We start from the raw sequence: 15818 nt of genomic DNA on the forward strand, positions 1-15818 counted from the left end.
ACAGAAACATTGCAAAGATAGTACCAAGGGTTCCCATCTACCCTGAACCCATTTCCTCTACTGTTAATATCTTACATTGGAATCATGCATTTGTCACAACCAACTAACCAACAAGGACACACTATTATTCAGTATTCACAAGTTGTCTTTTTTGAGCCTTTCCTTACTTTCTGACTACAGGATACTCCAGGCTCAACAGGTTTATTTCCTGCCCCAGCCCTAGAATCGGTCAATTCTCCCAGGGAGCCCTGATTCCTTTTACTGGAAAGTGATATTAGAAACCAAGATGTGGGTGCGAGGCATGCTTGATACCACTGGGATGTCATTGCTTCTAGGCCCTTGCAGCCAAAAGCGCTTAGAAATGTATGTGTACATATATGCATACCTATACTTATTTCTCCATTGATCCATCTGTATCTATATGAGGCTAAACATGAGTTTGATGTTTCCAGCTCTAATTCCGTATCACACAAATCATTCCAGCTTCCTCCCCTTGCTTATCTCTAATCTCCCACTGCAATGGGAAGAAACCTGGCTCCTGACATTCTGCACCCATTTACTTAAGTGTCCCATTCTATAACCATGTATGGTGGTGCAGAGCTGCTAACCCCTAACCCCATAAGAAACATCGCTACCATCTAAAGCAGAGTGCTTGTGAGCAGCTCTCTTTGACTGTGGTCTTACAGACTCCACTCATTTGCAAAGTCACTAGGGTCAGCACCCTGCACCCTTCGGCAAGGCCGTGCCATACATTTGCACGTTAGATTCTTGGGTCACAGTCTGCATTGCATCCTGGCATCCCCTGGCCTCACTGAAGGCTTGTTGCATTGGGTGCCTTGCTCATGCACTCTCTGGCTACTGTGATGTGGAGAGACTTCAGTGAGTCAAGACAGAAGACAGGCACCAACACTGCACCTGGCGAGAGGTTTAGACCTGGGAGGTGGCCATGGAGAGGAGAATATGTAGATGAGATAAATTTTAGACACAGAGCTATGGATTTGAATTACATTTTTGAAGTAAGTACAAAGATGTCCCAGAGGGAGCATCTCTCTCCATTAAATGTTGTCCTGAAACCAGAAGTCTTCACCCTCCTCTTCCCAGCCCCCATGACACTGGGTAGGAGGAATCCTTAAGTGTGATATCACCATACCCCAAAGAACCATGCCTACTAGCAAGCACATCATTACTCATGTGGATCACACCTTTCAGTGTGGGTGGATTGGGTTGTCTAATCATCACGGGCGCCGGTCATAAATACTGCCATCTGGGCTGTTTTCAACAGTCACGTGATGTGGGAAACACTGTCACTCACCTAAGCCATCTGCTCGGCACCAGGAGCAGCTGAGCTAGGCCTGGCAAACGGGACAATATATACACGTTCTGCTCCTTTGATAGATTTGTTTGGGGAAAATGTTCTAGTGATTAATGGGTCATTTCCTTGCTGATATGCTGCACGTGTAGCCATTAACAAATGATTCCAGTGCAGCCTTGGCAAAGCCCCTCCTGTGTCATCTCAGGATGCGGCTGGCAGGGCAGGCGGGAGGGGCTGGTGTCTGGGATGAGGTCAAGGCCCATGGAAAACAGCCTTTCTTTGTGTTCTGGCTGAGGAGGTGGGTCTGGTGGGGGCTGCAGGGAGCCCACAGAAGGACCAGGGTGGGGGTCCAGGCTGCCGGACCCAGCAGTTCACTCCCATTACTCCCAATAATATTCCTGCTGATGGCCCTGCAGGCACGTGCTCCTTCTTTAAGGATGGGCGGGCTTTTCTTCAACTCATGATCATATGTTTTGCTTCTCGGGGAACTTCTCATTGGTTTTACTGGCACTGTCACGGGCCCTGGGTAGCACCTGGGGACTCTGTCTTACGATTAGGGACAAAGAGACAGAGAACTGACAGCCCTAAAGAGGTTTGTCCCTGGGCTTAGTGTCACCCAGCAACCAGAAGGGACCCCTCATGTGGTGGCTTGTCCCTGGACTCAGTGTCACCCAGCAAGCAGAAGGGACTCCCTCATGTGGTTATTGGGGAAGGTGAGCATTCTCAGAGTCCCTGCTGGGACAGTCCCCAAAGAGGCCTCTGCTCATGGGGAGCTCATGGCTCACTGGGGCTTACTCCACTGAGAAGGGAGGTAAGCGAGTCAGAGTGGAGCTCCCACCAGCTCAGTCTCTTAACTTGGACTCTGCAGAGCCTCAAGGAGCACCTCACAAGCCTGCTTCGAATGCAGGCTCCCAGCCCTGGGAGAGGTGCACCCCATCCCTATTGTACCCCCTTCCTGATGAAAGGAGAGAAATGATTCCAGGGTTCCAGAGACTCAAGCAGCTTAGAAATCTCTGCACTGAGAGTCTACTTTATCCAGCCCCACCTTCTGCTCCCATTTCCATTCCAATTCCCCCTGGCTCTTCCCTCCTGGCTGCCTGGGACTCCTCTACCCATTAAGGCTCAGCTCAGATTTCGCCTTCTCAGGGATAACATCATTAGCCCCTAAGGCAGAAGAGATAGCCTTCTCTGTGCCCCTCTAATGTGTCACGTTTATGCTAAAAATGGCGTTACCATGCTGCAATGGGAGTAGCTGTTAGTGATTCCCCCAGTCCTTAGAGTATGGGATTCATGAAGTCAGGACTTAGGTCTTCACATTCCTGGAGCCTCCCACAAAATACACACTCAGCAAAGTGCCTGGGAGGAAGCTGTCAATGAAAATGATGGAGGAGCCCTACCCTCTTGTGGGGCTTGCCATAGCGGTGGGGCCTTTTCCTTCTCCTTTATGGGGTGCATTAAGGCACAAGGGAAGTGGAATTTAAGAAGTATCCTTCAATGCTTGTCAAACTGTAGGTTGTGAAACAACTTAGAAGGTGGTGGCCAGCATTAGTTTAGTGGAATAAAACATTGGATAGAATACAGTGCAATGGACAGATAAACAGTGTGCATGTATGTGTGTGTATGCATGTGTACGTACATATGTGTTTATGTATGTGTTGTGTATATACATATACTTTATACATAAAGAATAAGAATTGTTCCACAGAGCTTTTGTTTCTGCTACATGATTACACACATGCATACAGGATGCACTGGAATTCATCTCAGGGACAGACTCCGCACTCAGCTTTGGCTTCAGCCTTGCCCTTCAGAAGGGCAGTCAGCTGGAAGCCCATTTCAACGTCCTTTTTGGCTTTCCTGGCAGCCTACAGATCAAGGATCGGGTGACCCCGCAGGTTACTTTCCTATCTGATCAGTGTAACAACAGTAATAAAATTGACAAGGCGTATCATAGGACTTTTGCTAATATATGTTCATTCCCTTCTAAACACAGATAACCATTCTACATGTAACCTGGAATAAAAGTCACCTTGAGTACTTTATATTTTGAAATTCTTTCAGGCCATGGAAATATAAATGCATATTTATTCATATTGCATGAGTAAAATTCTAGAATAAATGACCATTTGAAATCTATGAATTTTATACATAAAACTTATTACTAAAATGTTTCCTATAGTTAAATAAGGAAATAGACTGGCAAGTAATGCATAAAAAGATCATATGTGTTAGAAAATGTTAATAATAACTTTGTTTTAAAGCCTTTTGATTGGAAGGCCAAGGCGGGTGGATCATTTGAGATCAGGAGTTCAAGACCAGCCTGGCCAACATGGTGAAACCCTCGTCTCTACTAAAAATACAAAAATTAGCTGGATGGTAGTGGTGTGTGCCTGTAATCCCAGCTACTCGGGAGGCAGAGGCAGAAGAATCGCTTGAGCCTGGTAAGTGGAGGTTGTGGTGAACCGAGATCGTGCCACTGCACTCCAGTTTGGGTGACAGAGTGAGACCTGGCAAAAGTATTCATAAAAATCTTAGATAGGAATACAGGCAGGATACCAGAGATTATTATATCATAGTTCTAATCTTTGTAGAACTATTTGGGTATTGGTATTCATCAAAGTAAACATAATCTAAATACCTGTATTTAACTTTTTCTTGTTTAACTCCATTTAGGCTATACGTCTTTCAAGGGAAAATCCTGTTGATAATTTGTCACATCTTAAAAGCAAAATATCAACAGTTTGCCGTCTCAAATAATGAATAGAAGGGAAAACCCCCAAATCATGATCTTAACATATGCATCAACAGCATCGAGAAGATGAAGAAAACAGGTCTTACTCACCCACCCACTTTCAGCTGAGGTTGGTTAAGGAAACAAAGTATTTTAGGGGGCCTCATATTTCTCTATTTCGTATTGCAAATGCATAGCAGGAGAGCCGATAGTACTGAGAAATCACTGTTCCTGCACTATACTGTCAAACTTTAAAGTTTTGATCTCCAAAATTTAAGAAAATAATAATGATAAGTAAACATAAACAGAAGCTTAAAAATATTTCCATTTTACTCTTTTTATTATTAAACCCTGGATGCTTCAACCTCAGTTTTAGTCAACTATTGATTTTACCATTTATTCAGTAGCCAATAAGTGTATTCAATGTACCTTTAGTGTGTCTGTGTGCGTACATGCACATATGTGTGTCTCTGTGCATGTATGTATGTACATGTGTGCATCTGTGTCTGTGCATGTTCTGTTCAAGTCTCTATGTGCATCTGTGTGCATGACACGTGTGTGCATGCATGTGCACATATGTGCGTATGCATGATTGTGTGTGCCTGTGTGTGCAGGCACATTTGTGTGCGTACGTGTGTGTGTGCACAAGTAGGACACGTGTGCATACACTGATTCACTATGTAATAGTGTTCTGGGCACCTCATTGTCACATTTGAACCTCAAAGTAAGGCAGGTTCTTCATTCATTGAGCACGTGAAGAGATGGAGGCTCAGATAAGTTAAACAACGAGCCCAAAGTCACACTTGAGTTAGAGTAGTCTCAACCCAGATGGAGGCATGACTTACAAGCTTGTGTGCCTTCCTACACACCTTCCTGCTCCAGAGACTCCTATGACTTCCATTAATTAATTAGCTAGTTGTCCAACATTTGTTGAGCACTTTAGGCATGGACAATGTGCCTCTTGACACTAAAATGAAAAGATTCAATCTCAAAGATGAGATGATATTGTAGTTTAAAGCAGATGGTTCCCAGTGCCAAGCATCAGGATGAAAGGGCTCCCCTGGAGATGACACTCAGACAGCCAAGAGTCAGAAGCACCTGCTCTTACGTGGGTGAGTCAGAGAAGGGGCCCAATCAGTGGCCACCCTCCAGGGGAGACTGAGGATGGATGGAGGATTACCGAACGGTGGGGAGGAACAGAGGATAAGAGAATGGGATTCTAGAATAATATGCTCAGGACACACAGCTGGTTTGAGGTGGCTGCAGCAAAGACTCCGGGAGTCACAGGAGGGCAGGACAGATGTGCTGACAGTGGGACAAGGTCAATTTCATGGATGCCTTGTAAGCTGGCTCAAGGCATTCAGACATTAACTGGGTAGTGGTGGGAGAGAGGGGTCTGGCCAGGGGAAGGTTTTGAGCCAGAGTGGCAGGTCTTGATTTGCACTGTACAATATCATGAGGCAGCGGTGTGCAGGATAAGTTGGAAAGGGGAGTGAGGCAGAGAGGAAAGAGCCAGAAGTCACTCCCAGGTTCCTCTAACTGGCTCTGCCCCCTGCCTGCTTGGTGTGGGCTGGGGGAGGGGATGGTATGGAAGCTGAACAGGTATGAACAGAAGTCCTGCAGGTAAGAATTCCACGTGCTGATTGTTGTACTGGGTTATGAAGAGAAAGGGACAGAGGTGTGAGCGTAGGATGTGCTGGGTTTGTGAGGGCTGGGAGTGAGCAGGTAGGGGCTGGTTGGCTCAGTGGGGACTACAGGGCCCCGGCTCCAGTGGGAAATATGGTGTTCTGCAACAGAGAGATGAGTGGAAGATGGGTCACTGGCTTGTGTCCCTGGAAGAGCCCAGACTTGACCCCAAGCCATCTCCTGGTTGTAGGAGTGACTGGCAGCCACATTAGGAGCCAGCAGAGACTTGATGCTGGCAGGTGGGCTCCTAACAAACCCGCCCCATGCTCCAGTGCCCACCCTCTTGGGAGACCAGGCATTCCTGGAGCCCCTGCCCAAGGATGCTTCTTCTCTGTCATTGATTCTGGGGCATGATGGTGCTAGGCTGGAGTCCCAGGGCTCCTCCAGCTCAGGATCATTTTCCTTTACGTGAGAGGATGGGGACTTGTCAGAGTTGTGAGGAGCTTCTTGCTCAAATTCAGGTCTGCCCCAGTCCCAGCCCACACCCGGGCTACGGCTGCCACCACAGGCCTGTAGAGGGCTCTTCTCGGGGCCAGGGGCTGGGACTGCCAGGGGCTGGATATGAGGTCCCACTTAGAGGTGATAAGTGACATAGGAGAGTGGCCCCCTCGCCATCTGCTATGATTCCCACGTGACATTCACAGCTCTTTGGGATCCTCAATCTCTTTCATTGAAACATTACAGACTCGGGGATCTGGGGGCAGCCTCCGGAGCCCAGCACATGGGTGCACACTCTGGAGTCCAGCACACAGGTGCACACTCTGGGGCCCGGCACGTGGGTGCACACTCTGGAGTCCAGCAGGTGGGTGCACACTCTGGGGCCCGGCACGTGGGTGCACACTCTGGAGTCCAGCAGGTGGGTGCACACTCTGGCCACCTCCTGCAGGAGAGGTGGGACACATTTGAAACCCTGGGGACAGGGTGGGGGACTTCATGGGTCTGAAGGTGGCTCTGAACCTTGGATACAGTCAACGTGTGCAATTAGGAGATTCCAGGAACCCCCTGAAATTGTGGGGAACAATTTGTGTGATTTTTTTAAGTGTTCACAGCTTCCACAGTATTTTCAAAGGGGTCGATGACCCAGAAATGGTTAGAAACCTATTTCTCCTGTAAGTTTAACCACACTTCTGGTTCACTGGCATTTCTCCTGGACTGCCTTTAAAATAATTGTTGGAAAACCCCATTTCACATACTGTAGGTGGCAGCAGTCCAGAGTAAAGAGGTATTATTGCCCATTGAGGAACAGAACCTGAGGTTGAAGGTCTGGGCTAGGGTCATTCCTTGGCAGGGGATTAATCAAAGCAAGGGGAGCTCCAGCCTGCCCAGGGTGCCTGGGGAGCCAGGACAGTTTCCAACCCAGCTGTGGGAAAAGGGCCCACGGCAGGAAGCAGGAAAGAAAGGATGGATGTCAGCGTTTAGAACCCTGGACACTTCACCAGAGAGCAGGGCTAGGAAAGGCCTTGTCACTTGGGATATGAACTTCATTCATTATAAAGCCAAATTGCGTTGTAGCCAGCTATAGCTCAGCCCTGGGGATACGGGGGAGGAAATGAGTCTGTGAGGACTTTGCATGTGCCTGCCTGGCCTACCTCATCCTGGGAGGAGGAGAGAGGTCACAAGGAACTCTGTTCCGAAAAGTACCCTCCTAGTCAGAGCACACATCTGCCCTCAGTACTTGCGGCCACGTAAATTCCCAGTTGGACATGTACCCTGGGCAGTCTTATCCACGTGGACCGAAGTGCAGGAGAGTAAACCCCTTGGAGAAAGTGAGTTCAAAGATGTCCTAATCTAGTCCACATGTGGTAACTGTATGAGGACTGCCAAGGGTCCACTTTGGGCAAATTCCCACAGTTCCACTTTCTGGGTCATCGTTTTCCTCTCCCAGCATCTTCCTTAGGGATTTTGAACTGCAGGATGGCAGAGCCCTTAATTCCTGGGCCTCATATTTCCACGACCCCTCATCTCCAGGAACCTTTCCACTGATAACTCAATCTCTCCATCCCTTGACAGAGCTCCATTTACAAGCCATACAACCATTCCCTCCTGTCTACCTCTTCTTTATGTCTTTGAGATCTATTCTGTCTAGGGCTCCTCACTGGCATTGGACTGAGGTTTCATCACCATTGCCGACTCCTCTCCCTTTAACTTCTCCCTTCACTCCTTCCTGGTTGACGCTCATCTGGAGCCCTTCATCTGCCTACTCAGTTTCAACCTTGGTCAGTCAGGGTTCTGCAGTTGCAAACAACAGATGTAGACTCTGGCTAACTGAAGCAAAATAGTATTATATAGAAAAAAATATAGAATATGTCACAAAATAGAAAGACAGCTAAGAACCAAGCAGCTGGAGGGGGCTCTGGGTGCAAGAACTAATGTGTAGCCAGGTGGTCTCTTTAGGGCTCAGTTCTCACAGTAAACAAGCCCCAGCCAATTTCTGACCTTGAACCACTCAGTTTGATGTTCAAATGTTCAAGAGAATCTAATTGGTCTGGTCTGGGCCCTGTTCCCGGTTTTGGATGTTGGATGCATTCAGAGTGGTGGTGGAAATGGGAGATGGTGGGTCCCTAAAGGAACATCAAGGTCCTATTACTAGGAGAAGTGGGAAGGGATGCCAGGCAGGTAGAAGCACATATGTCCATCGGAAGGCCTCAGACAGGACGCAGGCACAGTGAGAAACCAGAGCACATTCCCACGGAGCAAGAACACTTCTGAATGTAACTACAGTCCTGTCTGTTGAATGTTACAAGCCCAGATTGATAAGCAAATTTCCCTGGGGTCAGCTGGTGCTAACCCCACATGGCAGGATGGAGCAAGGCTGATGGATGTTGTTTATGGAAACTGACCATGTGGTAATCTTGCAGCCACACTCCAGCTATTGTCCCGCAGGATGTGAGATAAAATTCACATGCTTCAGGAAGGGTGAGTCTAAAACAGTGTGTCATTTCAGCAGGGAATGAGATAGAGGAAGAATGGGATTTCTAACTGAAATTCCACAGCTCAGCCTCTCTTTTCAAAACCCAGCAAGCCCAAGACCACCTTTAAGCTGGAGCCCAGAAGTGGGCCACCTAGTTCAGGTGAGACTAGACCTGGAGTGATGCCTGCATTCTGGCCCTGGGTCTGCCATGACTCAGCTTATGTTTTTAGATCATCAATTCATCTCCTTGGGCCTCATGTGCTCATCTTGAAAACGAGGCTAGTTGTTAAGGTAACGTTCCTTGTCATACCCTTTTCTGAAACTACAGCCAAAAGGCCCAAGCTGTACCATGTACAAAGCTATTTGTGACTCCATCTGGGGTTTTATCACAATGTACACTGATCATTTCACTGTGTGTGTTTCCCCAGTGGTGCACAGTGATCTCCTCCAGGGCAGGGATTCTCATTTATATTTGTGTCTGATATACCCAGAATAATGAAGGACTCATGTATAATAAGCTCTGTATCTCAGAGGCTAACTTCCACAATCTTAGAGGATTCTATGTTCACAAAACACAAGGTGGGCCCCTTTCCACTGAAAGCACCCGAGAGAAAGGAAGCCACCTGGCTCGGGTAGGCGGTCTCTCCTACCATCACTGTACTGTGTTTTAGGAAAATTATCTCTCTTTGGAGCCCACTGAAAAAAGAAAATCTAGATACAAAGAGAGGGACTGGGTCAGCTGGGCCCTCACATTTCTGGAAATAACTGAGTGAAAGGATTAGGTTAGGGCTCACCCAGGCCAGGGTGCGGCTTTAAGGCAGGAGGGCAGGGCAGGTCAGGCTCCTCTCGCCTCCTCCTGTGCTGGTGGGATGAGGGGCTGTATCAAGTCACGGCATTCCTTTGTGTCATCGTGCTCTTCCATAATGACCCCCACGCTGGGACTAGGTCCATCTTTTCGAAGGAGACCCAAGGGCTTGAGAGTCACGGGACAGACTCCACACTATGGAGTGCCATGTGGTTTTCTCCCCATGAGCCCCCCAGTGTGGGCTGCTGTTTTGATTTTAAGGATACAAAGAGCGGTCTGATAGCAGCGTTATTTATAATAGAGAAAAGCTGGAAGCAACCCACGTGTCCCTGGATGGATGAATGGATGGACGACATGGGGTCTTTCCACACAGTGGAATATTATTAAGTATTAAAATGGAAAGGAATGAAGCCAGGTGCATTGGTTCATGCCTGTAATACCAGTACTCTGGGAGGCCAAGTCGGGAAGATCACCTGAGGTCAGGAGTTCGAGACCAGCCTGGCCAATATGGTGAAATCCCATCTTTACTAAAAGTACAAAAATTAGCTGGGCATGGTGATGCACGCCTGTAGTCCCAGCTACTTGGGAGGCTGAGGCAGGAGAATTGCTTGAACCTGGGAGGCAGAGGTTGCAGTGAGCCAAGATTGTGCCACTGCACTCCAGCCTGGGAGATGGAGCAAGACTCCGTCTCAGTAAGTAAGTAAGTAAATAAATAAATAAATAAATAAATGAAATTCTGACACATGCTGCAACATGGATAAACCTTGAGGACATTACGCCAAATGAAATAATCCAGTCACAAATATATGAATATTGTATGATTCCACTTATATGAGGTCCCTAGAGTAGTCAAATTCATAGAGATATTAAGTAGAATGGTGGTTTCAAGGGGCTGGGGAGAGGGGTAAATCGGGAGTTAGTGTTTAATGGGTGCAGAGTCTCAGTTTGAGAAGATGAAAAATTTCTGGATATCGGGTGGTGTGGTTGCACAAAAATGTAAATGTTCTTAATGACACTAAAATGTGCACCTAAAAACGATGAAGACAGTAAAAAGAGAGAGAGAGACAGAGAACTGACTGCATTTTTAATACAAGAAGCCTCAATATTTAGACTTCCAATAGAACTCAAAATATCAGCCCTGGTGATAAAGGAAGAAACCAAAATGAATGGCAAAGCAACAAGGCCAGCAAAATGAATCCGGATGTGGGCCAGGCTTAGCTCCGCCTCATGATGAAGTCCCTGGCCTGCGACAGCCTGAGCCCTGCCCAAGGCCCCTACAAGCCCAAAGGACAACTCCGCAGCCCCCACATCCCGGCTTCTGCTCTGTGTGCACACAGCACACATGTGAATGCTGCACGTCTCGGAGCCTCACAAAACACAAGCAAACTCAGGCAAAGTCCTTTTGAGCACAGTCTGGAGTCTGGGGAAACAGAAGTGTGACAGAAGGGGTTTTCATAGCCAAAATGTAAGGAATTGCAGTAAGAACTGAGTAACACCTGCAAACATTGACCCGCGCTGTCCACGTAACTGCCCCAACACCAGCAAGCTTCACTGACGCTTCTGCTTGTCCAGCGTCTTTTCATGTCTCTGACTCTTCCATTCTTCCTCTTTACCACCGCCTCCCCGCCCCCACCCCCACCACCACCACCACGTCTTCCTCATTCTCCCTAACTTTCCCCAAAAGCAGTAGATTCCTTCATTGGAATGGCGGAGCAGCTCTTGCCTCCTCTGGGGCCTCTGTTGCAGGGTTGAGCTGCGTTCCAGTGGCTCATCTTTTACACGACAATTCTCAGGGGACTCTCCCAATGTTGGTTCTGCACCTAAGAGGAATTCTTAGCAGCAGCAGCAGCTAAGAAGACACAGCGTTATTCACAGCATTCCTGGGCTACTGGGAAATACTAATAGCTGCTGGGAAAACTAGCTAGGTATCTGGGGATGGGGAGAAGATGTAATTTAGATTCATCCATATCTTACATCAAAGTAGCAGAATAAGTTCAGATAGAAAAAGGAATGAAATGCAAAAATGTTCCATAGAAGTCAATACTTGATCCAAGCTATTTAAGATTAAAAGTAATGGAAGAAATAATAAAATGAAGATTGAGAGGCTCAGCTACATAAAAATATGAAACTCCTATATAAATTGGCAACTTTTAAAGACAATCAGTGTATTTGGGAATAATCTATATTAAACATGACTGATTTCTACCTTTTATATAAAGCTCAGACAAAGCAATAAAAAGAACAGTAATGTGTTTAATGTAAAAGGTAATGATTAAACAGACTGTTCTCTGCAGATGAAATAAAAATGGTTAACATAAAGCGTTTCAATTTAATTTTGAAAGAAAACCGAATTCCACATCAACATGTAATTTATTTTCTATATAATTGTCTAAAGATTTTAATGATAATCATTAATGTTAGAAAATCCGTGGTGACATGGGGAAAGAAAAGTAGTCTCAGTTTTTATAGAATTCTACGTTTTAACAAACCTCTCAGAAAGCAATTTGGCAATTATGATCAGAGGCCTTATGATGTTCGTTTGGATCAATTCTTCTAGGAATCTATCCTGAGTACACTCACTGAAATATTTATACCTAGCTTTTTACAATGGTGTTTTTTTTTTCTTTTTTCTTTCTTTCTTTCTTTTTTTTTTTTTTTTTGTAATGGAGTTTCACTCTTATTGCCCAGGCTGGAGTGCGATGGTGTGATCTCAGCTCACTGCAACCTCCACCTCCTGGGTTCACACAATTCTCCTACCTCAGCCTTCTGAGTAGTTGGGATGGTTTCTTACGTGTGAAAATCTGGCAACAATTTTAATGTCTAATAGCATTTGGATGGCTAAATTCCATAAAATGGGATATAATACAGATATTAAAAATAATGTTTTGGTAGATTTCACTGACAATTAGTCAATATTAATTTTAAATGAAATATTAAAATATTCTATATGAATTTAATATTTCTTAATAAGTAAACATGCATATATATTCATAACATATTATAACATTGTATAAATATTTTTAGCAAAAGACTGGAAAGATGCTGACACAATTGGATATCTTGGGAAGAAAAATGCACTGTATAAAAATCACACCCAGATTTATTATAAATTTAAATGTTAAAGGAAAAATAATGAAGACTGTAGAAAAAAATCACATTTTAATGAACATGAAATAGACAAAGAGTTCTTAAGCAGGACACAAAGAGTGCTGAATCATAAAGAAAGAAATAAGATAGCATTAAAACAGTCTGAAATGAATAGAAATGCAAGCCACTTCCACAGTAGAAGAAGAGATTTGCAATACATATGTCTAATATATTAAAAATGTTTTAGATCAATAAAGAGATGAAAAGCCTAGTAGAAAAAATGAGACATTTCACAAATGAGGCTATCCAAATGTCTAACACACATGAAAAGAATGGCTAAAATGAAAAAGATGGGGAAAAATAAAGGGTCGATGATATGGTTTGGCTGTGTCCCCACCCAAATCTCATCTTGAATTCCCATGTGTTGTGGGAGGGACCTGGTGCGAGGTAATTGAATTGTGGGGGCAGGTCTTTCCCATGCTGTTCCATGAGAGTGAATAAGTCTCACAAGATCTGATGGTTTTGAAAAATGGTAGTCTCCCTGCACAAACTCTCTCTTTGCCTGCTGCCATCCACATAAGACGTGACTTGCTCCTCCTTGCCTCCCACCATGATTGTGAGGCTTCCCCAGTCACACACTGTGAGTCCAATTAAACCTCTTTCTTTTGTAAATTGCCCAGTCTCAGGTATGTCTTTATCAGCAACGTGAAAATGGACTAATGCAGTTAATAAGAATGTAGATTGAGCTGCCAGCAGGATCATGTACTGTAGGTGGGAGTGTAAATTGGTGCAACCACTTGGGAAAACTATTTGGCCACAGCTACAAAAGTTGATTACAGGTGTAATTAGCTATGTAATTTGTAACTACATAGCTATGTAATTTGTAACTACATAGCTATGTAATTTGTAATTCCCACACTGTTCTCATGATAGTGAATAAGTCTCACAAGATCTGATGGTTTTGAAAAATGAGTCTCCCCGCACAAGCTCTCTCTTTGCCTGCTGCCCTCCATGTAAGATGTGACTTGCTCCTCCTTGCCTTCCGCCATGATTGTGAAGCTTCCCTAGTCATGTGGACCTATAAGTCCAATTAAACCTCTTTGTAGGCTATGTAATAGTGATGTAATTTGTAATTACACCTGTAATCAGCTTTTGTAGCTATGGCCAAATAGTTGTGTGGTATCAGTCCATGGCCTGTAAGGAACAGGGCTGCACAGCAGGAGGTGAGCAGTGGGCAAGTGAGCATTACCATCTGAGCTCTGCCTCCTGTCAGTTCTGTGGCAGCATTAGATTCTCATAGGAGCGTGAACCCTACTGTGAACTAAGCATGCGAAGAATCCAGGTTGCAAGCTTCTTATGAGAATCTAATACCTGATAATCTGTCACTGTCTTTCATCCCCCCACCCCCAGATGAAACCATCTAGATGGGGGAAAACAAGCTCAGGGTTCCCACTGATTCTACATTATGGTGAGTTATATAATTATTTCATTATATATTACAATGCAACAGTAATAGAAATAAAGTGCACAATAAATGGAATGTGCTTGAATCATTCCGAAACCATCCCCACCTGGTCTGTGGAAAAATCGTCCTCCATGAGACTGGTCCCTGGTGCCAAAAAGCTTGGGGACTGCTGCTTGTAGAACACTGAGAATAAACAAACTGCAATGGCTTGCCAGGGTGTGGGTGAGTCTCAGAAACATAACGTGGCATGATTGCATTTATATATAGTTCAGACCAAAGCTACAGTGATCGCAGCTACCCCTGGGGAGGGAGGGGTGACAATAAGGAGGCTTGGAAAAGCTTCCAGGCGCTGCTGGGGCTGTGTGTTCAGCCTGGCACTAATTGCACAGGTGCATTCAACTTGAGAAAATTGATCAAGCCAAGCTGTGCTCTTAGGACCTGTATCTTTTTTATAGGTAAATTCCACTTTAACATTTGTTTTTTAAAAAAGAGAAATAAAGCCTGGAAGGTATGTAAGTAGTTATAATATGTGGGTTATGGAAGATTCTTCTTTTTTTCTTTATGTCTATGTTTTCTAAAATGAGCCTCTATTACTTCCATTGTCAAACAGTTTTCTTTGGTTTTGCTTGTTTTGAAATCATTCCTGCTGCCTTCATCAGAGCAGGCTCTGTGATATGTCAGAGCCACTGGCCCACGGCGGGAAGAGCTTCCTGTTCTAGGAGGAGGCCTACTCAGTAATTTTGCTCCTCATAATCTGAAACCAGAACTTAAACTCAGGACACATTTCCAGAAACTGACAGGGCTGACAGTCCTCCAGTGTTCACTACTTTCTTCCTGGGGCAGCAGCCAGGTGTGTTGTCCCAAATGCCATCTTTTCCAGTGCAGGCTCTGACCGTGAGAGAAGCATTCAAAAGCACAGCAAGTCTGCGAAGTCCAGGATGGGATCCTCATTGCTCAGTTCTCCTCTTAACAGCCTTCCAGCCTAGGTGATAGGGCAATACCCCCCTCTACACAAAATACAAAAATCAGCCAGGTGTGGTGGCATGCACCTGTGGTACCAGCTACTTGGGAGGCTGAGGTGGGAGGATCACTTGAGCCCAGGAGACGGAGGTTGCAGTGAGGGGTGATCTCACCACTGTACTCTAGCCTGGGTGACAGAGTGAGACCCTGTCTCAAAAAAACCAAAAAGGAGTGAAGCCCTAACTGTCCTTTGTGAACTGGAAAGTGCCAAGGAGAACTGGAAGGAGGCTGATTGTACACCTACTCCAAATACGGCTTGTTTAACTGTCAGTCACCTCGATGTCCCAAAGGGAAAGAGACTCTTCTGAAGATGCTGATGTTGGCACATGCATTTAAGGTGAGCACCTTACTTACACTTCAGTCAACAACACGCTTACCTAACACATTCTGTGATCAATATGTTCGTGGTCTCGATATTAGACCAAGTGACTCAAACTGGCTTATTTATCATGGCACCTAAAAAAAAGAAAACAGAGATGGGTGTGACATTTAGGCAATATTTGATCTTAACTCTGTCTCTATTTCTTTGCCATTTTCTCAGCCCTGCCCATCTCTCTGTACTTGCCACCTCCGACATCCACGATTGGAAGATGGCAGCAGTCACCAAGTCTACACGTGTCCTCATTCACCTCCATAAGATTTGAGTCAATTGGAACACTCCTGAACCAACCCCATATCCCAGAGAAAGGCAGGCTCTGATTAGCCAAGGCCTAATTGACCTGCCCTATCCACTGTACCGGGAATAGGCTTGCCCAGTCAAGGAATTGGGGATGGAGTTGCTCTTCCCAAAACTCCACAGCT

At 45.4% G+C, this 15818-nt stretch overlaps 1 long non-coding RNA gene across 2 annotated transcripts in view; it reads right to left on the reverse strand.

Moving 5' to 3' along the window:
- Positions 1–10508: 10508 nt before the first annotated feature.
- LOC129397320 (uncharacterized) overlaps positions 10509–15818 on the reverse strand; it is a 136996-nt gene continuing 131686 nt past the window's right edge. For both annotated transcript variants that reach the window (XR_010109425.1, XR_008624615.2), the window contains one exon: positions 10509–15473. This is a non-coding gene — a long non-coding RNA (uncharacterized LOC129397320). The remainder of the gene's footprint in view (positions 15474–15818) is intronic.

The sequence above is a fragment of the Pan paniscus genome, chromosome 13, assembly GCF_029289425.2.
Source record: "Pan paniscus chromosome 13, NHGRI_mPanPan1-v2.0_pri, whole genome shotgun sequence".
NCBI classification, from domain to species: Eukaryota; Metazoa; Chordata; class Mammalia; order Primates; family Hominidae; genus Pan; species Pan paniscus.